This window comes from Leopardus geoffroyi, chromosome X (genome assembly GCF_018350155.1).
Source record: "Leopardus geoffroyi isolate Oge1 chromosome X, O.geoffroyi_Oge1_pat1.0, whole genome shotgun sequence".
NCBI lineage: Eukaryota > Metazoa > Chordata > Mammalia > Carnivora > Felidae > Leopardus > Leopardus geoffroyi.
This window is the reverse complement of record NC_059343.1, coordinates 45,235,392-45,262,910: the sequence shown is the minus strand read 5'-3', so window position 1 is coordinate 45,262,910 and position 27,519 is coordinate 45,235,392.

Sequence of the window (27,519 nt, the reverse complement as noted above, 5' to 3'; positions counted from 1 at the left end):
GTACAACCACTCTGGATAACAGTTCCTCAAAAAACTAAACATAGAAATACCCTATGATCCAGAAATTGCACTTTTAAGTATTTACCCAAAGGATACAAAAATATAGATTCAAAGGGGCAACATGCACCTCAACAGTTATAGCAGCATTATCAACAATAGCCCAAGTATGGAGAAAGCCCAAATGTCCATCAACTGATGAATTGACAAAGAAGATGTGATACATTATATATATATATATACACACATACATTATATATATATATATATGTATGTATATATATATATTTATATATATATATATACACACACACACGTATATACACATACATACACCCACAATGGAATACTACTCAGCCATCAAAAAGAATGAAATCTTGACATTTGCAATGACATGGATGGAGCTAGAAAGTATAATGCTAAGCAAATAAGTCAGTCAGAGAAATGCACATACCATATTATTTCACTCTTATGTGGAATTTAAAAACAAGACAGATGAACACATGGGAAGGAGAAAAAAGAGAGAAGAGGGAAACAAGCCATGAGACTCTTAATGATGGAGAGCAAACTGAGGGTTGATGGATGGAAGTGGGTGGGAGATGGGCTAGATGGGTGATGGGTATTAAGGAGGCACTTGTGATGAGCACTGGGTATTGTATGTAAGTGATGAATAACTGAATTCTACTCCTGAAACCAATATTGCCTTGTATGTTAACTAAATAAAATTTAAAAAAGAAAAAGGAATATAAAAGCTATGATACAATAAAGAAATTAAGACTCTAGAGTTAGAGAGTCAAAAAAAAAAGAAGAAGAAGAAGAAATCTGAGGGTATCACAATCCAAGAATTCAAGATATACTTCAAAGCTATAGTAATGAAATCAATATTGTAATGTTACAAAATAGGCACATATATCAAGGTAACAGAATAGAAGGCCCAGAAATTAACTCATGTTTATATGGTCAGTTAAGGTATGACAAAAATAGTGAAAATATACAAAAATGAAAGACCATCTCTTTAACAAATTGTGCTGGGAAAACACCTACATACAAAAGAATGAAACTGGACCGCTTTTTTACACCAAACACAAAAATAAACTCCAAATAGATTAAAGATCTAAATGTGAGACCTGAAACTAAAAAAAACTCCTAGAAGAAAACAGGCATTAATCTCTTAAAAATTCCAGGTGGAAGGCCTTATGTGCTCTTATTTTGTTTATAATTTGTGGTCTTATTACATTGCAGACAGGTAGTATTTGTGACATTCACACTCTAAAGAATGAGATAAGGCTTTATTTGTAAACTAATGACAAAGATTTTTAAGCAAAGTCCAGACAGGTTCAGGGACTTTTTCAAAGTTTATATGAATGCATATGCAGGCTATAAAAGATAAAAGTTGACAATAATTTTAATTTTTACCATTAACATAAACTTCTGTTCATCAAAAGATACGATTCAGAGACTGAAAAGGCAACCCACAGAATGGTATGCATGTTTGCAATACATGTCTGCAAAAACATTATTTCACTTATGAGAACACTAAAAATCAGCAAAAACAAGACTGCAATCAGCACACAATCAGCAAAAACAAGACTAACAAATAAGAAGGAAAAAAGACAAAAATGTGGAATAGGTACTTCACAAAACAAGGTTTCAAATAACTAAAAATTATATGAGAAGGTTCTGGATATCATTAGTCATCTGGAAATCAAACCTTTAATGGCATGCCTATGAAACATCCTCTGTGCCAACCTGGATGGCTCGAAAGAAAAATAAAACACAAAATTTTGATGAGAATGTGATGAAACATGAACTGTAATACACAACTGATGGGAGTGTAAGGTGATATGACCTTTTGAAAATCTCTTTGATAGCATATAATAAAGCTGGATGTAAGCAATGTCCTGTGACCCAGCAGTTCCCCGCTAAGCAAATACTTAGGAAAATCCACATATATGAGTGTAATTATCACCAAAACCCATGTACAAGATTATTCACACAGCATAATATGTAATATGCCAGATGAAAAGCTACACAAATGTTCATAATAGGTACAATTAACAAGTAAATATGTTCTATCCATATGATGGAATAGAATACAGCAACACAAAGGTGAATAACTACTAGACCCAATAGCATGGAGAAAACACAGGAAAATGATGTTGAGTAAAAGAAACTAAACAAAATAGACTCTATGCCATATGATTATATTTACATAAATTTAAAATCAGACAAAACTGGACCACGCTCCTGGAGGTGAAGATTGTGGTTACTTTTGCAAAAGAATGATAAGGATGACTGGGAAGTGGCACAAGAGAGCCTTGTAAGGAGCTATGATTATAAAATACTGCCATTTGGATCAGAGTGGGGATTACATAGGTATGTTAACTTTGTTAAATTTTATAAAACAGTACACTTATGACTTCTGTACTTTTTGATATGTACATAATACTTAAATAAATACATATACGTAAAAAATTTGTAGATGGAGAAGGTGTAACATGAAGAACAACAGACTCATCTTTCTGAAATTTGGTCTTCCAGAGCAGGGAATTTCTGACTCCACTAAAATTTAAATATGTCATTAAAAATAATTGTAGATCCGGGACTCCTGGGTGGCTCAGTCAGTTGAGCATCCAACTTCGGCCAGGTCATGATCTCGTGGTTCATGAGTTCGAGCCCCACGTCGGGCTCTGTGCTGACAGCTCAGAGCCTCAAGCCTGCTTCAGATTCTGTGTCCCTTCTCTCTCTGCCCCCTCCCAATAACGTTCTCTCTCTCTCTCTCTCTCTGTCTCTCAAAAAAAAAATGAATAAACATTAAAAAATAAAAATAACTGTAGATCCAAATCTGTAATATATCTGTAATTTGGAAATTCTTTTCCCATAATGAGGAAGGAATCTCCCAGAAACTAATACCTCTTCAGTTACAGAAATTGTTAATCACCTTTTTGTTTACTTTCCCTCTATTTTATTATAGTCGAAGAAAATGAAATCTAATGATTCTGTAACTGGATATATATTGTATAAATATCATTGTTGTAGAATCATTTCCTTAAAATTATGCCTTTTTTTTGCTATTAGCTTCGTAGCCTATCTATTTCATAAGAGAAAAAGAGAGAGGCAAACCACAAAACAGACTCTTGCCTATAGAGAACAAACTGAGAGATGCTGGAGGGGAGGAGGGCAGGGAGATGGGTTAACTGGATAATGGGTATTAAGGAGGGCACTTCTTGTGATAAGCACTGTGTTGCATTTTAGTGATGAATCACTGAATTCTACTCCTGGAAACTAATATTACAATCTATGTTAGCTAACTGGAATTAAAATAAAAACTTAAAACTTCAAGAAAAAGTAAGATGTTTGTATGTAATGATCGAATTTTTCCCCAATTTTATTAATCAATAAACAGCATGCATTATTGTATAAGTTTAAGGCATACATACTAGGAATGGTAAATGAATTCAGTAAAGTTATAGGATACAAATAGCGAAGCAGCAGAAAAGAGCAATTAAAATAATCCCATTTGCAATAGCACCAAAAATGATAAAGTACCTTGGAATAAACTTAACCAAAGAAGTGAAACACTTGTGCCCTTAAAACTATAAAACATTGGTGAAATTGAAGAAGACACAAAGAAATGGGAAGACATTCCATGCTCATAGATCGGAAGATCAAATATTCTTAAAATGTCAACACTAGAGATCTAGAGAAGATGGTGGCATAGGAAGATGCTGGGCTCACTGTGTCTTGATGATTGGTTAGATTCCACCCACATCTGCCTAATTTACCCAGAAAACTGCCAGAAGACTAGCAGAAAGGACTCTCCGGAGCCAACCATAGACAAGACGCCTATGGAAGAGGGTAGGAAGGGCAGAGAGGCAGTGCACACTACACGGGCTGGCAGGAGGGAGCCAGGGAGGTGGAGGGGCAGACCGCCAGGCAAGGCAGAGCCCCCGAGTCTGGCTTGCAAAAGCAGAGGGGCCAGACTCTGTGAGTTCTGACAGCTAGCAGGATGCAACATCTGGAATGTTAAAAGTCAACAGCTCTGCTCAGAGAGCGGGAGGGTGAGAGGACACTGGGAAGGGAGAGTTGTTAAGCCCTGGAAGACAGAGCTCAGCTCAGTGGGGAACACAGGTGCTAGCCAGTGCCATCTCCCTCTCCCATCCCCCAGCCAAAATCCCAAAGGGAAAGAGTTCCCATCACCGAACTTGCTTGCACCACACAAACACCCAACGTGCTTCTGTGGATCCATCTCTCCAAAAGGCTCTGCCTGCCTCCCTCCCAGTGCTGCAGGGCCTCTCCCACAGGGGACCACTGGACAGTAAAGCATCAAAGCGAGCTAGGCCTGCCCCTCCCACCCCTGCCTGTGCACCGTGCTGATCCACCCTGGCTAATACACCAGAGCCCATCAAAGCAGCACAACAAGCCTAGCAGTGTGCGAGTAGCCCAGACAGAGTCCACACCACTCCACACTGAGTCCTGACCCTGGGAGAGGGGAAGATAAGCTACATACCAGTCTGACTGTGGCCCCAGCAGTGGGCTGGGGACAGACATCAGGTCTGACTGCGGCCCCGCCCACCAAACAAGTTACTCCAGACAGTACAGGGGAAGAGCCCTGCAATTCCCCGCCACTCCAGGGACTATCCAAAATGATGAAACAGAAGAATTCTCCTCAAAAGAAACTCCAGGAAGTAGCGACAGCTAACGAACTGATCAAAAACAATTTAAGCAGTATAGCAGAAAATGAATTTAAAATAATAGTCATAAAATTAATGGCTTGGCTTGAAAAAAGTATAGAGGACAGCAGAGAATCTATTACTACAGAGATCAAGGGACTAAGAAACAGTCAGGAGGAGCTAAAAAATGCTATAAATGAGGTGCAAAATAAAATTGAGGCAACCACAGCTCGGATTGAACAGGCAGAGAACAGAATAGGTGAATTAGAAGATAAAATTATGGAAAAAGAAGAAGCTGAGAAAAAGAGAAATAAAAAAAATCCAGAAGTATGAGGAGAGACTTAGAGAATTAAGTGACATAATCAAACGAAATAATACACACATAATTGGGATTCCAGAGGAGGAAGAGAGAGGGAAAGGTGCTGAAGATGTACTTGAAGAAATCATAGCTGAGAACTTTCCTGAACTGGAGAATGAAAAAGGCATTGAAATCCAAGAGGCACAGAGAACTCCCTTCAGATGTCACTTGAAGTGAACTTCTGCACAACATATCATAGTGAAACTGGCAAAATACAAGGATAAAGAGAAAATTCTGAAAGCAGCTAGGGATAAACATACTCTAACATATAAAGGGAGACTGATAAGACTCGTGACAGATCTGCCTACTGAAACTTGGCAGGCCAGAAAGGAATGGCAGGAAATCTTCAATGTGATGAACAGAAAAAATATGCAGTCAAAAATCCTTTATCCAGCAAGTCTGTCATTTAGAATAGAAAGAGATATAAAGGTCTTCCCAAACAAACAAAAACTGAAGGAATTCGTCACCACTAAACCAGCCCTACAAGAGATCCTAAGGGGGATTCTGTGAGACAAACTACCAGAGACATCACTACAAGCATGAAACCTACAGACATCAAATGACTCTAAACCCATATCTTATGTAATAACACTGAATGTAAATGGACTAAATGCACCAACCAAAAGACATAGGGTATCAGAATGGATCCAAAAAAAGACCCAACTACTTGCTGTCTACAAGAGACTCATTTTAGACCTGAGGACACCTTCAGATTGAAAGTGAGGGGATGGAGAACTATCTTTCATGATACTGGAAGTCAAAAGAAAGCTGGAGTAGCCATACTTATATCAGACAAACTAGACTTTCAATCAAAGGCTGTAACAAGAGATGAAGAAGGGCATTATATAATAATTACGGGGTCTATCCATCAGGAAGAGCTAACAATTATAAATGTCTATGCGCTGAATATAGGAGCCCCCAAATATATAAAACAAGTAATCAAAAACATAAGCAACCTTATTGATAAGAATGTGGTAATTGCAGGGGACTTTAATACTCCACTTACACCAATGGGTAGATCATCTAGACACAGGATGAATAAAGAAACAAGGGCCCCGAATGATAATTTGGATCAGTTGGACTTGGCAGATATATTTAGAACTCTGCACCCCAAGCAACAGAATATAATTTCTTCTCGAGTGCACATAGAACATTCTCCAAGAAAGATCACATACTGGGTCACAAAATAACCCTTCATAAGTATACAGGAATTGAAATCATACCATGCATACTTTCAGACCACAATGCGATGAAGCTTGAAACCAACCACAGGAAAACGTCTGGAAAACCTCCAAAAGCATGGAGGTTAAAGAACACCCTACTAAAGAATGAATGGGTCAACCAGGCAATTAGAGAAGAAATTATATATATATATATATATATATATATATATATATATATGGAAACAAATGAAAATGAAAATACAACAATGAAAATGCTTTGGGATGCAGAGAATGCAGTCCTGAGAGGAAAATACATTGCAATCCAGGCCTATCTCAAGAAACAAGAAAAATCCCAAATACAAAATCTAACAGCACACCTAAAGGAAATAGAAGCAGAACGGAAAAGACACCCCAAACCCAGCAGAAGAAGAGAAATAACAAAGATCAGAGCAGACATAAACAATAGAGAATCTAAAAAAAACTGTAGAGCAGATCAATGAAACCAAGAGTTGCTTTTTGGAAAAAAATAACAAAATTGATAAACTTCTAGCCAGGCTTCTCAAAAGGAAAAGGGAGATGACCCAAATAGATAAAATCATGAATGAAAATGAAATTATTACAACCAATCCTTCAGAAATACAAGCAATTATCAGGGAATACTATGAAAAAGTATGTGCCAACAAAATGGACAACCTGGAAGAAATGGGCAAATTCCTAATCACCCACACACTTCTAAACAGGGAGAAATAGAAAACTTGAACTGATCCATAACCAGCGAAGAAATTGAATCAGTTATCAAAAATCTCCTAACAAATAAGAGTCCGGGACCAGATGGCTTCCCTGGGGAATTATACCAGACATTTAAAGCAGAGATAATACCTATCCTTCTCAAGCTGTTCCAAAACATAGAAAGGGAAGGAAAACTCCCAGACTCATTCTATGAAGCCAGCATTACTTTGATTCCTAAACCAGACAGAGACCCAGTAAAAAAGAGAACCAGAGGCCAATATCCCTGATGAATATGGATGCAAAAATTCTCAATAAGATACTCGCAAATCAAATTCAACAGCATGTAAAAAGAATTATACACCATGATCAAGTAGGATTCATTCCTGGGCTGCAGGGCTAGTCCAACATTCACAAATCAATCAATGTGATATATCACATTAATAAAAGAAAAGATAAGAACCTTATGATCCTGTAAATTGATGCAGAAAAAGCATCTGACAAAATTCAGCATCCTTTCTTAATAAAAACCCTTGAGAAAGTCGGGATAGAAGGAACATACTTAAACATCATCAAAGCCACTTATGAAAAACCCACAGCTAATATCATCCTCAATGGGGAAAAACTGAGAGCTTTCCCCCTGAGATCAGGACCATGACAGGGATGTCCACTCTCACCACTGTTGTTTCACATAGTGTTGGAAGTGCTAGCATCAGCAATCAGACAACAAAAGGAAATCAAAGGCATCAAAATTGGCAAAGATGAAGTCAAGCTTTCACTTTTTGCAAATTACATGATATTATACATGGAAAATCTGATAGACTGCACCAAAAGTCTGCTAGAACTGTTACGTGAATTCAGGAAAGTCGCAGGATACAAAATCAATGTACAGAAATCAGTTGCATTCTTGTACACTAACAATGAAGCAACAGAAAGAAAAATAAAGAAACTGATCCCATTCAAAATTGCACCAAGAAGCATAAAATACCTAGGAATAAACCTAACCAAAGATGTAAAAGATCTGTGTGCTGAAAACTATAGAAAGTTTATGAAGGAAATTGAAGAAGATACAAAGAAACGGAAAAACATTCCCTGCTCAGGGATTGGAAGAATAAATATTGTTAAAATGTCAATACTACCCAATGACATCTACACATTCAGTGCAATCCCAATCAAAATTGCACTAGCATTCTTCTCAAAGCTAGAACAAGCAATCCTAAAATTCATATGGAACCACAAAAGGCCCCGAATAGCCAAAGTAATTTTGGAGAAGAAGACCAAAGCGGGAGGCATCGTAATCCCAGACTTTCGCCTCTACTACAAAGTTGTAATCATGAAGACACCATGGTATTGGCACAAAAACAGACACATAGACCAATGGAGTAGAATAGATGCTCCAGAATTAGACCCACAATAGTACGGCCAGCTAATCTTTGACAAAGCAGGAAAGAATATCCAACGGAAAAAAGAGAGTCTCTTTAACAAGTGGTGCTGGGAGAACTGGACAGCAACATGCAGAAGATTGAAACTAGACCACTTTCTCACACCATTCACAAAAATAAACTCAAAATGGATAAAGGACCTGAATGTGAGACAGGAAACCATCAAAACACTAGAGGAGAAAGCAGGAAAAAACCTCTCTGACCTCAGCCACAGCAATTCCTTACTTGACACATCCCCAAAGGCAAGGGAATTAAAAGCAAAAATGAACTATTGGGACCTCATGAAAGTAAAAAGCTTCTGCACAGGAAAGGAGACAATCCACAACACTAAAAGGCAACCAACGGAATGGGAAAAGATATTTGCAAATGACATATCAGACAAAGGGCTAGTATCCAAAATCTATAAAGAGCTCACCAAACTCCACACCCGAAAAACAAATAATCCAGTGAAGAAATGGGCAGGAAACATGAATAGACACTTCTCTAAAGACGACATCCAGATGGCCAACAAGCACATGAAAAGATATTCAACATCGCCCCTCATCAGGGAAATACAAATCAAAACCACACTCAAATATCACCTCATGCCATTCAGAGTGGCTAAAATGAACAAAACAGGAGACTATAGATGCTGGATAGGATGTGGAGAGACGGGAACCCTCTTGCACTGTTGGTGGGAATGCAAACTGGTGTAGCCGCTCTGGAAAACAGTGTGGAGGTTCCTCAAAAAATGAAAAATAGACCTACCCTCTGACCCAGCAGTAGCACTGCTAGGAATTTATCCAAGGGATACAGGAGTACTGATGCATAGGGGCACTTGTACCCCAATATTTATAGCAGCACTGTCAACAATAGCTAAATTATGGAAAGAGCCTAAATGTCCATCAACTGATGAATGGATAAAGAAATTGTGGTTTATATACACAATGGAATACTATGTGCAATGAGAAAGAATGAAATATGGCCTTTTGTAGCAACGTGGATGGAACTGGAGAGTGTTATGCTAAGTGAAATAAGCCTTCCAGAGAAGGACAGATTCCATATGTTTTAACTCCTATGTGGATCCTGAGAAACTTACCAGAAGACCATGGGGGAGGGGAAGGAAAAAAAAATGGCTAGAGAGGGAGGGAGCCAAAACATAAGAGACTCCTAAAAACTGAGAAGATACTGAGGGTTTATAGGGGGTGGGAGGGAAGGGTGGGTGGGTGATGGGTATTTAGGAGGGCACCTGTTGGGATGAGGACTGGGTGTTGTATGGAAACCAATTTGACAATAAATTTCATATTAAAAAAATGTCAACAGTACACAAAGTGATCTACAGATTTAATGAAATCCCTTCCAAAATACCACTAACATGTTTCACAGAAGTAGAACAAAAAATCCTAAAATTTGTATGGAACCACAAAAGACTCTTAATAGGCGAAACAATCTTGAGAAAGCAAAACAAAGCTGGAAGCATCACAATTCCAGACGTCAAGTTATACTACAAAGCTATAGTCATCAAAACATTCTGGTATTGGCACAAAAATACACACATGGTAAATGGGACAGAACAGAAAACTCAGAATAAACCCGCAGTTATATGGTAAATTAATCTATAACAAAAGAAGCAAGAATGGAATGGGAAGGAGACAGTTCTCTTCAACAAATGGTACTGGAAAAACTGGACAGCCACACACAAAGGAATGAAACTCGATCATTTTCTTACACCATACCTAAAAATAAAGGCGACCCTAAGAAACTCTTAAATACAGAGAAAAAACTGAGGGTTGACGGGTGTGGGGGGTTGGGGGGACACAGAAAATGGGTGATGGACATTGAGGAGGGCACTTGTTGGGATGAGCACTGGGTGTTGTATGTAAGTGATGAATCACAGGAATCTACTCCTGAATCCAAGACTACACTGTATACACTGCATGTTAGCTAACTTGACAATAAATTATTTTTAAAAATGAGTTTAAAAAACTCAAAATGGATTAAAGACCTAAATATGAGACCTGAAACCATAAAAGTCCTAGAAGGAGGACAGGCAGAATTTCTCTGACATTGGCCCTAGTAACATTTTTCTATATATGTCTCCTGAGGCAAAGTAAACAAGAGCAAAAATAAACTATTGGTACTACATCAAAATAAAAACCTTCTGCACAGCAAAGGAAACAATCAACAAAACTAAAAGACAACCTACAGAATGGGAGAAGATATTTGCAAATGATATATCCTATAAAGTGTTAGTATCCAAAATATAAAGAACTTATACAACTCAACATCTAAAAAACAAATAACTCAATTAAAAAATAGGCAGAAGTCATGAACAGGCATTTCTCCAAAGAAGACAAACAGATGAGTAACAGGTAAATGAAATGATGCTCAACATCAGCTATCACCAAAGCAATGACAATCCAAACTACAATGCGATATTACCTTACATCCATCTGAATGACTAAAATTAAAAATAAAAAAAAAAAACAACACGTGTTTCTGAGGATGTGGAGAAAAAGAAACCCTTTTGCACTGTTAATGGGAATGCAAACTGGTGCAGCCACTCTGGAAATCAGTGTGGAGGTTCCTCAAAAAGTTAAAAATAGAACTACCCTGTGATCCAGTAATTGTACTCTTGTGTTTTTGCCTAAATAATACAAGAATCCTAATTCAAAGGATACGTGTACCCCTATGTTTATTGCAGCATTATTTACAATAGACAAATTATGGAAGCAGTCCAAGTGTCCATCAATAGATGAAAAATAGATAAAGAAGGTGATGGAATATTACTCAGCCATAAAAAGAATGATATCTTGCCATTTGCAGTGACATGGATGGAGATAGAGAATTAAATAAGTCCATTAGAGAAAGACAAACACTATATGATTTCACTCATAAGTGAGAATTAAATATAACAAGCAAAAGAAAAAAGAGAGGGAGGCAAACCAAGAAATAACCTCTTAACTGTAGAGAACAAACTGTTAGTTACCATGGGGAAGGTGAGTGGTGAAATGGGTGAAATAGGTGATGGGGATTAAGGAGTGCACTTGTTATGATCAGCACCAAGTGTTGTATGGAAATGTTGAATCACTATATTGTACACCTAAACTACTATTACACTTTATATTAACTATGCTGGAATTTAAAAAATAAAAAGGTCACTAATACTAATACTCACTAATAATAATACTAATAATCAGTAAACTTACCTCACAGTATAGCGGGGGGAAAATCTCTCAGTTTGAATCCTGGCTCCAGCACTGGCTGTGTGATTTTGAGCAAGTTATTACAGAAACCTCATAGATTCACACGGATTGATGGGGATAGATGTGGTAGTGAGGGCAGGAAAGGAGGGGACTGGGGAATTTTTTCAGTTTTTCTGTTAATTCCAACGGCTTACACATCTTGAGATCAGTTTCTATTAATTGCTGTTTTTTTATAATTTTTGTTCACTCTTTCCTGCTTCTTGGTATGAAATTTTTGTACATAGCACTGTGAATAATACATTGCTTAAAATTTGGACTTGGTCATATTCTATAAAGGTTTTTCAGTTTTGTTCTGGCAGCTAAGCTAAGTTACTATTGGATCCTTTGGGTCTGTCAGACTTTGTTTCATTCTCTATGTGGGTTGGTGTCAGTTTTGAACTTAGTTCTAATATGGAGTATTTTATCCTTAATGCCTGGCCTATCAGTCATCTTAACTGAATACCCACAAATGTTCAGCAATGTCTCTGTATTCTACCCAATAGCACCTGTTCCATCATAGGCTTCATGGAGCCCTGCCCTCAGCTTAGGACAAGAAGTGTTTCCCCCCTCTCCAGATAAGGTCTGCAAATTTGAAGTGCTTCAGCAGCTGCAAACCTCAATCTCCTCAACTCACCAAAGCATCTGTGTACATTTAGGTTTCAACTCCTTGTGCCACCATCTGGAACTGGGCAGCATGCTATTGAAAACAGTGTCTCATCCCATAGATTTCCTTCTTTCAAGGATTGCAGTTCTGCACTTTTTGCTGTCCAGTGCCTCCAAACATTCTCCTAATTAATTTTGTACAGTTTTATTGTTATTTATACTGTAAGTGTGTATCAGGGCCAGTTGGATGAGCTAGTATAAATAGTTTTCCAAAACTATAAGTCACCATTCTATTGAAAGGCAAGAACTGAATGTGCAAATGGACTTGAGACATGTTTATGTTGCTTTTTGAAGAAGACAGATTTAGAAACTATATGAGATCTAAAAATTCTGTTCCATTCTCTCCCATGAAAAGGTTATTTAATCTCTGATGTAGGGGAAGCAATCTTTGAGTCTATAGAGTGTGATTGTGCTAAGGAGGGGGCTATGATGAGGCTTTGTTGGCTCATAGTCAACCCTCTAATGTGAGGAAGGGCAAGAGTATCTATCTTTTCTGCTTCCCTTGAGGCAGTGAATGGTTGGCTGACCAACTGTTTTTGTAGTGCAAGTACAGAGGAGTACAAAAAAAAACATGAAAGGAAAAGTCAGTTAATATTGCAAAGAATTGCCCTGCTTAAGTTGTGAGGTTCCCTGTGTACCTTGCATGGCCCATAAACTGGAACTAAGCATGTAACCTTATCCCTGACCACGGATGGCTTAGTAAGTACTGATCATGAAAAATTAAACACCTCAAAAGACTTACTGGACATTAATATCAATCTGGTTGCATCAAAGGCCACTGACCTTGGCAATGGCAAAGACAGGCTGCTCTTCCAGAATGAGATGGGTTGCAGTTTAAGAAGGCTTGTAGAACTCTCAGCCATGAACTGATCACCAACCTGGATCAGGTTGTCCACCTGCAGCCAACATGAACATTACAGAATTGTTATAGCCTCCTTTGGTTTATTTTGGGGGTGGTTAATTATTCATGATGACCTCAGAAACTAAATTCAGTATCAGTCAATCTTCTCTTCTGGAAATAGTACAAAAAGAAAACTAAAGCAGCAGTATTATTTGGGGAATGCTATAAAATCATGTTCTAAGAGATAAGAAAGTATCTTAGATTATCCAGGAGGCAGTGGGCATGGAGAGGGAAAGGAATAAGAAAGTGGACTCTTCTCTTTCTCATTACACACATTGTTCTACAAGGAACTGCCATTCTTCTGCCTAACCCCTTGACATAATCTTTATACCCCAACACCTTTGGCAAAGGATTGAGTAGCCCCAAAGAAAATGTGAAAAATTTGAAACACAGCATCAACCCCACAGAACCAGGAAAATTCTCATTAGAAGAACATGAGCAAACTGAAGAGACATTCTGTTTGGAAAGTTCATGATAAGTTCCTCCATGGTTGGAGTGTATCCAGTTTTCTCAAGGCAGAATGTTTAGATGTCACAGACATAATATTTCTGAAAACATAGAAGAAAGGAAATGTCTAGTGCTCAACCTTTAACCCTACCCATAGACACACCACTGAATCAAAGGGCTTTGTTTTCTTTCTGACTCAAGGACAGAACCATTTTTCTTCACAGGTTCCAGGATGAACAATCAGAGAATACTGACAAATTAGGACAAGGCAACCATCAAACTGTAATGGCTGCAAGGAAGACAGACCAAGTCACCAAAAATAAGACACAGTCCAGTACCTTCTGAGTAGAATACATTAGTGACTCGGGAAAGAACAGGGAATCCTTTGATGCTGTGGGTGCCAGGTAAGGAGCCATGGTAAATCACAGGGGAATATTGTGAGAGATGGGCCTGTTAAAGTAGGTTGATACAAACATAAAAAGTCTTTAAATGTCACATGCCTAAGGGTTTTAATTGTATCCTGAAGGTGATGGTTGAAATAATTTCAACAGAGGTGTGTTTTCATAAAATTCTTTTTCTTTAATTTTTAAGTTTATTTATTTATTTTGAGAGAGAGAGAGAGAGAGTAAGCATGAGTGGGGTAGGGAAAGAGAGAGATGGAGAGAGAATTACAAGCAGACTCCATGCTGTCAGCACAGAGCCTGATGCAGGGCTCAAACTCATGAACTATGAGATCATGATCTGAGCCAAGATCAAGAGTTAGACGCTTAACCAACTGAGCCACCCAGGCACCCCTATAAAATTCTTAATAACAATACTGTAAGGAACAGAAAAGAGTGGTGGATTCCTCTTCTCACATGTAAAGAATGACATAGAGTTCTGCATTTATTATTACTTGAATGTTTCTCTTGTAAATATTTTGAATATTTCAGAATGAGGTATCCTTGCCCCTTTCTGGGACACTGGGATGCTATCTAATCCTTTCTCTTGGCAAAATACTCATACTGGTATTTTTAATTTGTTAGGTAAAAATATATCTACTAAATAGGGAATTTATATTCAGGAGTCATGAAAATGTTATTCCCCTCATACATATAAATATTATCAACAATGGCCATTAAGCACTAATATAAGTTTTTTAAGCTAAAATATATTATTAATGTTTCTCAACTTATGTTGTAATTCATTATGAATGAATATTTTTAACAAAGGTCAATGCAGACTCTTTTAGCTGAGTATTGGTATTCAAATGAAGTCAAATGGAAAAGTGTTTCCTATCCTGAAACCACTTTACTTCATCTATCTTAGCTTTGCCATGAGGTCCTCTATTTTCTTTTCCTGAGCATGTATTAGGGAGTAGTTTATGATCATTCCACTAGGGCTCAGTTTGAGTGATGGCACCATGTGCTATGGGTGTGATCTCAGTAGTGTATTTATTTTGGGACACCTAGGAATGCTACTTCACCAGAGCCTATGAAAACAGAGAATTTATTTTCCAGTAGTGGAGAAAAAGCTATAGAACAAGCACATTAGGACGGATAATAGAGACTATAGAATAGACTCCACTTGCTCATGTAGAGGCATATTTGGAAACTGATCACCAGTCTATGGCCATAGCACCCTGAAAGCACCTAATCTCATCTGATATCAGAAGCTAAGCAGGGTTGGGTCTGGTTAATACTTCGATGGAAACCGATCACCAAAGAAAAACATCTATTTTGACTCCACATATATTAACAATTGACACGGGCCTGTGAGTGTGAGGTTTTGTGCAAAGGAAACAGTATATAATGGTAATTGGTAGTGATTCTGTAGAATATCTGGGCTACCTGTAAGTAAGAAAGAAGAAATTTTAAAGTACAAAACTTAGTGATAGTTGAGAGTTATTTCTAAAATATCAGTAGTAATATGTGTTGTTTTTGTCAAGGCAATTGTAAAATGTGAGATAAAGACGTTGGGTACAAAGAAATAAAAATAATTAGTTTGATATTTGGGAATAGTTACTGAAGATGACCTGAAATATCCAATTTTAAGTGAGAAATATAGGAAGCCACTGAGTCAACCATGGGATGTGTTCCCAGTTTGGATAGTCTAAATGTCTATATCCAAATAAAATGTTTTTTTGCACTGCAAAGAAAACCATCCAAAAAACGAAAAGGCAACCTACTAAATGGGAGAATATATTTGCAAATGATATATTAAACAAAAGGTTAATATCCAAAATATATAAAGAAATTATACAACTGAACACCAAAAAACTTCAAACAATCTAATTAAAAACTGGGCAGAAGATCTGAATAGTTTTCCCAAAGAATACATATAGATGGCCAATAGACACATGAAAAAGATATTCAATATCACTAATAATCAGGGAAATGCGAATAAAGTCACAATGAAATATTATCTTTCACCTGTCAGAATGGCTAGAACCAAAAAGATAAGAACTAAAAAGTGCTGAGAATGTGGAGAAAAAGGAACCCTGTGCACTATTGGTAGGAATGTAAATTTGTGCAGCCACTGTGGAAAACAGTATGGAGGTTCCTCAAAAAGTTAAAAATAGAATTAGTTTATGATCCAGCAATCACACTACTGGGTATTTACACAAGGAATACAAGAACACTAATTCAAAGGTATACATACACCCTTATGTTTATAGCAGCATTACTTACAATAGCCAAATTATGGAAGCAGCCCAAGTTACTATTGATTGATGAATGCATAAAGAGGGTGTGGTATACAAGAGACCCCTAATGATAGAGAACAAACTGAGGCTTGATGGAGGTAGGTAGGTGGGAGATGGCCTAGATGGGTATTAAAGAAGGAACTTGTGATGAGCACTGGGTATTGTGTGTAAGTGATGAATCACTGAATTCTACTCCTGAAACCAATATTGCACTGTATGTTAACTAACATTTAAATAAAAAAGGTGTGGTATATGTATACAATGGAATATTTTTTAGCCATTAGAAATATGAAATCTTGACATTTGCCATGACATGGGTGGAAATAGAGAGTATAGCATTAAGCAAAATAAGTCAGTTAGAGAAAGACAAATACCATTGGATTTCACTCATATATGGAATTTAACACGCAAAACAAACAAGCAAAAGGAAAAAATGAGAGCGAGGGAAAAATCAAGAAACAGACTCTTAATTATAGAGAACTGATGGTTACCAGAGAGGGGAGGATGGGGGGATGTGTTAAATAGGTGATGGGGATTAAGGAGTGTAGTTATTGTGATGAGCACCAGGTAATGTATGGAAGTGCTGAATCACTATAGTGCACACCTGAACCTAACATAACACTATATGTTAACTAACTGTAATTAAAATTACAACTTTAAAAAATAGAAATACCATAGGATCCAATAATTCCACTACTAGATATTTACCCAAAAACAAAAAAAAATTCAAAAAGATTTATGCAACCGTATCTTTATTGCAGCATTATTTACAATAGCCAAGACACGGAAACAAATTAAATGTCCATCAATAGATGAATGGATAAGGAAGAAGTAGTAGGTAGATAAATAGTTGATAGATGGATAGATAGATGATAGATAGATAGATATGCATATATATACATATACACATATATATGTATACATACATACAGAATGGAATATTACACACCCATAAAAAGGATGAACATGGATGGACCTAGAAGGTATTATGCTAAGTGAAATAATTCAGGCTGAAGAAAACAAATATTTTTGTCAAATATGATTTCACTCATATGTGGAATCAAAAACAAGAACACAAATGAATAAACATAAAGCAGAATCAGACCTATAAATACAAAGAACAAACTGATGGTTGCCAGAGGGGAGAGGGTACAGGGATGGGCAAAATGGGTGAAGGGGAGTGGGAGATATAGGCTTCCAGTTATGGAATGAATATGTTATTGGAATAAAAGGCACAGCATAAGTAAAATAGCCAATGATATTTAATAGCATTTTATGGTGATCAATGGTAGCTACATTTGTGATAAGTATGGCATAATGTGTAAACTTGTCAAATACTTGAAACTAATGTAACATTGTGTGTCAATTATACTCAAAAATGTTTAAATAAATAAATAAATAAATGCCAAGGACAAAGTGTTGAGAGATAAAATGAGGCCTAAATGAGGACAGGTAGCTTACCATGGGACCAGTTTAGAACAAGAACACTGGGGCACCTGGGTGGCTCAGTTGGTTGAGTGTCCGTCTCTTGATTTCAGCTCAGGTCATGATCCCAGGGTCATGAGATCAAGCCCTGTGTGGGGCTCTGAACTAAGCATGGAGCCTAAGATTCTCTCTCTCTCTCTCTCTCTCTCTCTCTCTCTCTCTCCCTCCCTCCCTCCTTCTGCCCCTCTCCCCCATTTGCTCATATATATATATGTTATGATCTCGATCTTTTTGTACTTGTTGAGGGCTGATTTGTGACCTAGTATGTGATCTATTCTGGAGAATGCTCCATGTGCACTCAAGAAGAATGTATATTCTGTTACTTTAGGATGAAATATTCTGAATATATCTGTTAGGTCCATCTGGTCCAGTATGTCATTAAAAGCCATTGTTTCTTTGTTGATTTTCTCCTTAGATGATCTGTCCATTGCTCTAAGTGGGGTATTAAAGTCCCCTACTATCAATGAGTTTCCTTATGTTTGTTATTAATTGATTAATTTATTTAGGTGCTTCCAATTTTGGGGTATAAATATTTACAGTTGTTAGATCTGGGTCTAACCCCTTAATTATGATATAATGCCCTTCTTAAGACATCTCTTGTTATAGTCTTTGTTTTAAAATCTAGTTTGATATAAGTATGGCTACTCTGGCTTTCTTTTGATGTCCATTAGCATGATACATAGTTCTCCATTGCCTCACTTTCAACTTGCAGGGGTGTTTAGGCTTAAAATTAGTCTGTTGTAGGGGTGCCTGGGTGGCTCAGTCAGTTAAGTGTCCGACTTCATTCAGCTCAGGTCATGATCTTGCGGTCTGTGACCTCGAGCCTTGCATTGGGCTCTGTGCTGACAGCTCAGAGCCTGGAGCCTGCTTCAAATTCTGTGTCTCCCTATCTCTCTCTGCCCCTCCCCTGCTTGCACTCTCTTTCCCTCTCTCTCTCAAAAAATAAACAAATATTAAAAAATAATAAATAAGTAAAATTAAACTCTTATAGGCAGCATATAGATGGGTCTTTTTTTATAAGGATAATGATTTTATATTTTAAAAATATTTATTTATTTTGAGAGAACATCAGTAGGAAGGGGGCAAAGAGAGAGGGAGATAGAGAATCCCAAGAAGGCTTTGCACTGTCAGTATTTTAAAGTGTTTATTTATTTATTTTGAGAGAACATGAATGGTAGGGAGGCTACGAGAGAGGGAGACAGAGAATCCCAAGAAGGCTCTGCACTGTCAGCTCTGACACAGGGCTTGATCTCATGAACCAGGAGATCACGACCTGAGCTGAAATCAAGAGGTAGACACTTAACTGACTGAACCACTTAGGCAATGCAGGGGTCCTGTTTGTTTATCCATTCTGATACCCTATGCCTTTTGATTGGAGCGTTTAGTCTATTTACATTCAGAGTGATTATCGATATATATGAATACAGTGCCTTTGTGTTACCTGTAAAGTTGGTGTTTCTGGTGATGCTCTCTGTCCTTTATAGTCTTTGCTGCTTTTGGTCTTTTTCCCCCCACTCAATGAATCCTGTTTAATCTTGTAGGGCTGGTTTAGTGGTCATGAACTCCTTTAGTTTTTGTCTTGGGAACTCATTATCTGTCCTATTCTGAATGACAGCCTTGCTGAATAAAGTACTCTTGGCTGCACATTTTTCCCATTCAGCATGCTAAATACATCATGCCACTCCTCTCTGGCTTGCCACATTTCTGTGGACAGACCTGCAAATCTGATCTATCTTCCCTTTTAGGTTTAGGACTTTTTTCCCTTGCTGCTTTAGGATTCATTCCTTGTCTGTGCATTTTGTGACTATGATATGACTTAATGATGGCCAAGTCTTGTTAAATTTAATGGGAGTTCTCTGTGCTTCTGGCATTTTGATGTCTGTTTCCTTCCCCAGATTAGAGAAGTTTTTAGCTATAATTTTCTTAAGCAAACCTTCTGACCGTTTTTCTTTCTCTACTTCTGGGATTGCTATGATATGAATGTTATTATACTTTAAAGAGTCGCTCAGTTCCCTGTCTGTACACAAGATCTAATGCCTTTATTTACCTCTACTTTTCAGTTTCATTATTTTCCATAACTTTATCATCTATATCACTAATTGCTTCCTCTGCTTCCTGCATTCTCATTGTCATGGCATCCATTAGGGTTTGCATTTTGGTTATAGCATTTTAAATTTTGGCTTGATTAGTTTTTAGTTCTTTTATCTCTGAAGTATGGGATTCTCTATTGTCTTCTATGCCTTTTTAAATCCCAGCTAGTATACTTATACTTGTTGTTTTTAATTCTAGTTCAGACATCTTACTTATATCTGTATTGATTAAATCCCCAGCCATCATTTCTTCTTGTTCTTTCTTTTGAGGTGGATTGTTACATCTTGTCATTTTGGAGGTCCAAAAAAATATAAATAAATATAAGAAGCTAAACCCCAGGTGTGTTTTTGTCTGCCTAAGATAAGCTTGATCCAAATAATAATAATAAACATGATAATAATAATAATAATAATTAAGAAATGCCTTCTCTGTACCCAACCAAACCAAACCAAACCAAAGGAACCTAGATCCTGTTTCCCCCAGAGTTGACTCTTTGCAGCACTCTATGATCAGTAGACTTGGTGTGGGTGAGGGGTTTCTGCTGGTCTTCCGGGGGTTGGACCTGCTGTGCTGATTCTCAGGTGGACTTGTCCTAATGGAGATGCACCTGAGAGGTGCAGGATGGCAGGAATTTGTGAGTGGCTCTGGCCTCCACTTGGTGGCACTGTTTTGTTCACTGAAGTCAGTGTTGATGGGTGGGAGTGGGAGTTATATGAGGTCACTCTACTCTCTGGTCTCTGGAGTGGGGAGTTTCACGCACCACTCCTTAAGAAGCCCTCACAGGAGTGGGGTGCCTGGGTGGCTCAGTCAGTTGGGCATCCAACTTCAGCACAGGTCATGATCTCGCGGTTCGTGAGTTCCAGCCCCGCATTGGGCTCTGTGCTGACAGCTCAGAGCCTGGAGCCTGCTTCAGATTCTGTGTCTTGCTCTCTCTCTGCCCTTCCCCTGCTCATGCTCTGTCTCTCTGTCTCAAAAATAAAACATTAAAAAAAATTTTTTTAAAAGAATCCCTCATAGGAGAGCAATAACCCCTCCTGTGTCCCCAGCCTCCATCAGATCCCTGCCTTCCTGTCTGTGTCTGAGCATTCTGCCTGCCAGGCAGCACAGCACTCCCATGTTTATCTCAGGCTTGGCTGGGTTTCAAAACTTTAAACTTCAGAGTCCCCCATGGCATGGAACTGCTCTGATCCTCTGGGAGAGGGTCTCTCTGCACTGTGGCTTAGTGCCGGTTTATTCCAGAAAATGGTCATGCGACCACACAGTGGTTCAGAGTTTATGGTAAAGCATAGTAAAAAGCTGGCACCAAGGCTCCCTGCCCTTAGCCGATGCCTTTGTGCCTATGCTAGTGAACAGGGCAGCTTAATGGTGCCCAGACGGTCTTTAGTCTCCAGAGAGGCAGTTCACCTCCCAAATGCTCGCCAGGAAGGGGAACTGTGTCTCCCTGTGAGACCCAAACTATGCTCAGACCATTCTGCCTACTCCTGAGTGTTGGCCCTCCTTCCCCACCAGAGCACCGTTGAGTGGACCAGGTGAGGCCCTGTTGAAGGCGCTGACGTCTAAAACCTCAGACTTTGCACTCTGCTGCTTACAAAAAAACTCGTAGTATTTAACCCCTCTCCTTTTCCCAGTCATTAGTTTCAGGGAAGAGTTTTCTTGTGCAATTCCCAGCACGGGTTTTCACCCTTTTTTCATTCTCTCTCTCTTTTTCTCTCTCATTCCTCTCTCAGTGATCAGGGTTCCCTCCCTCTGCAGAACCTACAGCTTTTTTCTACCCCAAATAAACTTTTCTCAGTAAAATTACTTATATATTATTTTGAACTTTATATGTACATAATTATATCATTTATAAAGACTTTTTAATTCCTTCCATTGCAATTCAATTTATTATTATTTGTTTCACCTCACTGGCTAGGAAGTATATTGTTTTAAAAAAATGGAGATAATGGCCATTGTTGCACCATTCCCAACATTCTAAGTCTCAGAAAGGATACTTTCAGTAATTCACCATTAGTCATGTTTGTTGTAGAATTTTGGAGGTAATCTTTATCAGAAAAAATACTTTTTTAAAATTTCTTCTATGGCTGCTTCATTGATCCATTGTTTAGTATCATGTGGTTTTAGCCTTCACAAGTTTGTGTTTTTTCCAGTTTTCTTATTTTTAGTGAATTTTTAATTAAGTTTCTAATTTTAATTCCAATATAGTTAACATACCATATTATATTTGTTTCAGGCATACAAAATAATGATTCAGCAACTTTATACATAACTCAGTTCTCATCATGATAAGTGCATTCTTAATCCCCATCACCTATTATACCTATCCCCCTACCCACCTCCCTTCTGGTAACCCTCTTTTCTTCTCTATGGTTAAAAGTCCATTTTTTAGTTTGTCTCTTTTTTCCCTTTTGTTCATTTATTTTGTTTCTTAAATTCCACATATGAGTGAAATCATATAAATATTTGTCTTTCTCAGACTGATGTACTTTGTTTACCATTTTACTCTACAGATTCATCCATGTTGCAAATGGCAAGATTTCATTCTTTTGTATGGTAGAGTAATATTCCATCATTTTTTCTTTATCCATTTACCTATTGATGGACACTTGGGCTGCTTCCATAAATTGACTATTGTATCTTATTTTTCCTTTTCTTCTCCTACATTCATCTGTTGTGTTTTTTAAATTCCATATATGTGTGAAATCATATTATATTTCTTTCTCAACTGGCTTATTTCATTCAGCATAGTGCACTCTAGTTCCATCTATGTTGTTGCAAATGGCAAGATTTCATTCTTTTTGATCACTGAGTAGTATTCCATTGTGTGTGTGTGTGTGTGTGTGTGTGTATGTATACTACATCTTCTTTATCCATTCATCAGTTGATGGAAATTTTGGCTCTTATTGTTGATACTGCTAGGGAGGAACCATAAGAGACTTAAATACAGAGAACAGACTGAGCATTGCTGGAGGGGAGATGGGGTGGAGGATGGGCCAAATGGATGATGGGCATTAAGGAGGGCACTTGTTGGGATGAGCACTAGGTGTTATATGTAAGTGATGAATCAATGGGTTCTACTCCTGAAACCAATACTAAATTTGAAATTTAATAAATTCTATGTCTCAAACTTGAATTTAAATAAATAAGTTAAAATAAATAAATAAAATTGCAACATTTTGAAAAAAATTTGGCTATTATAAATAAAGCTGCAATGAACATAAGGGTGCATATATTCTTTCAAGTTAGTGTTTTCATATTCTTTGAATAAATACCCAGTAGTGCAGTTACTGGGTCATAGGGAGTTCTCTTAAATTTTTTTGAGAAAATGCCATACTATTTTCCATAGTGGTTGCCCAGTTTATATTCCTACCATTTCACAATGGTTCTTTTTTTCCCCATATCTTGGCAAATACGTGTTGCTTCTTGTGTTTGGCCATTCTGAAAAGTGTGATGTGATATTTCATTGTAGTTTTGATCTGCATTTCCCTGATGATGAGTGATGTTGACCATCTTTTCATGTGTGTGTTGGCCACCTATATGTCTTCTTTGGACAAATGTCTGTTCATCACGTCTGCCCATTTTTAATTGGGTTGTGTTTTGGGTGTTGAGCTGAATCAGCTCTTTATATATTTTGGATACCAACCCTTTATTGGATATGACATTTGCAAATATCTTCTCCCAATCATTAGGTTTTCTTTTAGGTTTATTGACTGTTTTCCTTTTCTATACAGAAGAGATCACGTTTTAGGCCACAATAAAGTCTCGTCAAATTCAAAACGATCAAAATCATACCATGAATTTTTTTCTGACCACAATGCTATGAAACTGGAAATCAACCACAAGAAAAAAACCTGGAAAGAGCAGAAAAAAGTGGAGGTTAAATGACATGCTACTAAACAATTAATAGGTTAACCAAGAAATCAAGGAGGAAATCAATGAGTACATGGAGACAAGTGAAAATAAAAATACAGTGGTCCATTTTGCTTAGCATAGTACTGTCTAGCTCCATCCACGTTGTTATAAATGGCAAGATTTCATGTTTTTTTTTATGGCTGAGTAATATTCCATTGCATATACATACCACACTTTTATCTATTCATCGGTGAATGGACATTTGGGCTTTTTCCACAATTTGGTTATTGTTGATAATGCTAATATAAACAGCAGGACGTATGTATTCATTCTAAACAGTGTTTTGTATTCTTTGGGCAAACATCTAGCATTGCAATTGCTGGAATGTAAGGTAGTTTTATTTGTAACTTTTTGAGAAACCTCCATTCTGTTTTCCAGAGTAACTACACCATTCTGGAATTTGAATTCCCACCAATAGTGTAAGAGGGTTCCCCTTTCTCTGCATTTTCACCAATACCTATTGTTTCCTGTGTTGTTAATTTTAACTATTCTGACTCATATGAGGTGATTTCTCATTATAGTTTTGATTTGTAGTTCACTGATGATGAGTGATACTGAGAATCTTTTCTTGTCTTTTTTTTTTTTAGTTTTATCAACTTTGCCCATATCAGTGGCTTTTTTCCTTCTATTTTTTTATTTAAATCTAAGTTAATATATAGTGTAATAATGATTTCAGGAATAGAATTTTGTGATTCATCACATATAACACCCAGTGCTCATCCTAACAAGTGTCCTCCTTAATGCCCCACATCCAATTAGCCCATCCCCCCACCCAACACCCCACCAGCAACCCTCAGTTTGTTCTCTGTATTTAAGAGTGCTGAGAATCTTTTTGTGTATTTTGGCCATCTGTATGTCTTCTTTATAGAATTGCCTGTTCACACCTTCTGCCTATATTTTCACTGGATTATTTGTTTTTGGGTGTTGAGTTAAATAAGTCAGTCAGAGAAAGCCAAATACTATATGACTGCATTCATATGTGGAATTTAAGAAACAAAACAATTGATCGTAGGGGGAGAAAAAGAGGAAAACCAAGAAACAGACTCTTAACTATAGTGAACAAACTGATGGTTACAAGAGGGAAGGTAGGTGAGAGGATGGTTTAAATAGGTGATGGAGATTAAGGAATGCACTTGTGATGAGCACTGGGTGTTATATTTAAGTGTTGAATCACTAAGTTGTATACTTGAAACTAATATTACACTGTATGTTAGATAACTGGAATGTAAATAAAAATTTAAAAAACACAATGTTCCAAAATCTTCAGGATAAAGCAAAAGTGATTCTAAGAGGGAAGCTTATAGCAAACAGGCTTACTTTGAGAAGCAAGAAAAACCTCAAATAAAAAACCTAACTTTACACCTAAAAAAATCTAGAAAAAGAACACTAACCAAAACCCAGAGCCAGTAGAAGGAAGGACATTATAAATATTAGAGTAGAAATAAATGATATGGAATCTTTAAAAAACAATACAACAGGGGTGTCTAGGTGGCTCAGTTGGTGACCTCACAGTCTGTGAGTTTGAGCCCCGCGTCAGGCTCTGTGCTGACAGCTCAGAATCTGGAGCCTGCTTCGAATTGTGTGTCTCCCTCTCTCTGTGTTCCTCCCCTGCTCATGCTCTGTCTCTCTCTCTCTCAAAAATAAATGAAGATTTAAAAAACAATACAACAAATCAATGTTATAAAAATTATATGCTAATAAACTGGAGAATCTGGATGAAATGGACACATTCCTAGACACATATAAACTAACAAAACTGAAGCAGAATGAAATAAATTGAACAGACTCATAGCTAGCAAAGAAATGGGATCAGTAATAAAAAATCTCCCAACAAACAAGTCTAGGGTCAAATGTTTCCCTAGGAGAATTCTACCAGACATTTAAAGAACATTTAATACCTACTCTTCTCAAACTTCTCCAAACAATATAAATGGAAGAAAACTTATAAACTCATTCTAGAAGGCCAGCATTACCTTCATTCCAAAACCAGACAAAGACCCCACTAATAAGAAAAAATTACAGGCCAATATCCTTGATGAAGAGGATGTAAAAATTCTCAACAAGATAATTGCAAATCAAATTGAATAGTACATTTAAAGATTATTCACCATGATCAAGTGGGATTTATTCCTGGGCTGCAGGTCTGGTTCAATATTCACAAATCAATCAAATGTGATACACCATAATAATTAAAAAAAGGATAAGAACCATATGACCCTGTCAATAGATGCAGAAAAAGCACTTGACAAAATATAGCACCCATTCTTGATGAAAACTCTCAACAAAGTAGGTATAGATGGAACACACCTCAACATCATAAAGCCCATATACAAAAGATGTACAGCTAATATCATCCTCAATGGGGAATAAACTGAAAGCATTTCCTCTATGGTCAGGACAAGACAGAGATGTCACTATCATTATTACTATTTAACATAGTACTGGAAGTCTTAGCTTCAGCAATCAGACAACAAAACAAAATAAATGTCATCTGTATCAGCAAGAAGGAAGTCAAACTTTACTTTTCACAGATGACATGATACTCTAGGTAGAAAACCCGAAGGACTCAACCAAAACAATTGATGAAATTAATACATGGATTTAGCAAAGTCAAAGGATAAAAAAAATCAACATATGTAAATCTGTTGCATTTTTCTACACCAATAGTGAAGCAGCAGAAAAACAAATCAAGGAATAGATCCCATTTGCAATTGCACCAAAAACAATAAGATACCTAGAAATAAAACTAACCAGAGAGGTAAAAGATCTGTGCTCTGAAAACTACAAACACGTATGAAAGAAATTGAAGTGGACAAAAAGAAATGGAAAAACATTCCATGCTCGTGTATTGGAAGAACAAACAAACACTGCTAAAATGTCTATACTATCCAAAGCAATCTACACATTTAATGCAACCCTTACCAAAATATCACCAGCATTTTTTTCACAGAGCTAGAACAAACAATCCTAAAATATGTATGGAATCACAAAAGACCTCGAATAGCCAAAGCAATTCTGAAAAGGAAAAGCAAAGCTAGAGGCATCATGATTCCAGATTTCAAGCTATATTACAAAGCTGTAGTTATGAAGACAGTATGGTACTGGCACGGAAACAGAAGCATAGATCAATGGAACACAGAGATCAATAGAAAACCCAGAAATGGACCCACAACTATATGGTAGACTAATCTTCAACAATGCAGGAAAGAATAGCCAATGAAAAAAGACAGTCTTTCCAGCAAATGGTGTTGGGAAAACTGGACAGCAACATTAAAAAGAATGAAGCTGGGCCACTTTCTTACACCATACACAAAAAATAAATTCAAAATGGATGAAAGACCTAAATGTGAGACAGGAAACCATAAAAATCCTAGAAGAGAACACAGTCAGCAACCTCTTTGACTTTGACTGGAGGAACTTCTTACTAGACACATCACCAGAGGCAAAGGAAACAAAAGCAAAAATGAACTATTGGGACTTCATCATGATAAAAGCTTCTACACAATGAAAGAAACAATTAACAAAACTAAAAGGAAGTCTATGGAATAAGAGAAGATATTTACAAATGACATATCAGATAAAGGGTAGTATCCAAAATTTATAAAGAAGTTATCAAACTCAACACCCAAAAACAAATAATCTAGTTAAAATGGGAAGAAGACATGAATAAACACTTTTCCAAAGAAGACATCCAGATAGCTACCAGACTCCTGAAAAGATGCTCAACATCATTTATCATAAGGGAAATACAAATTAA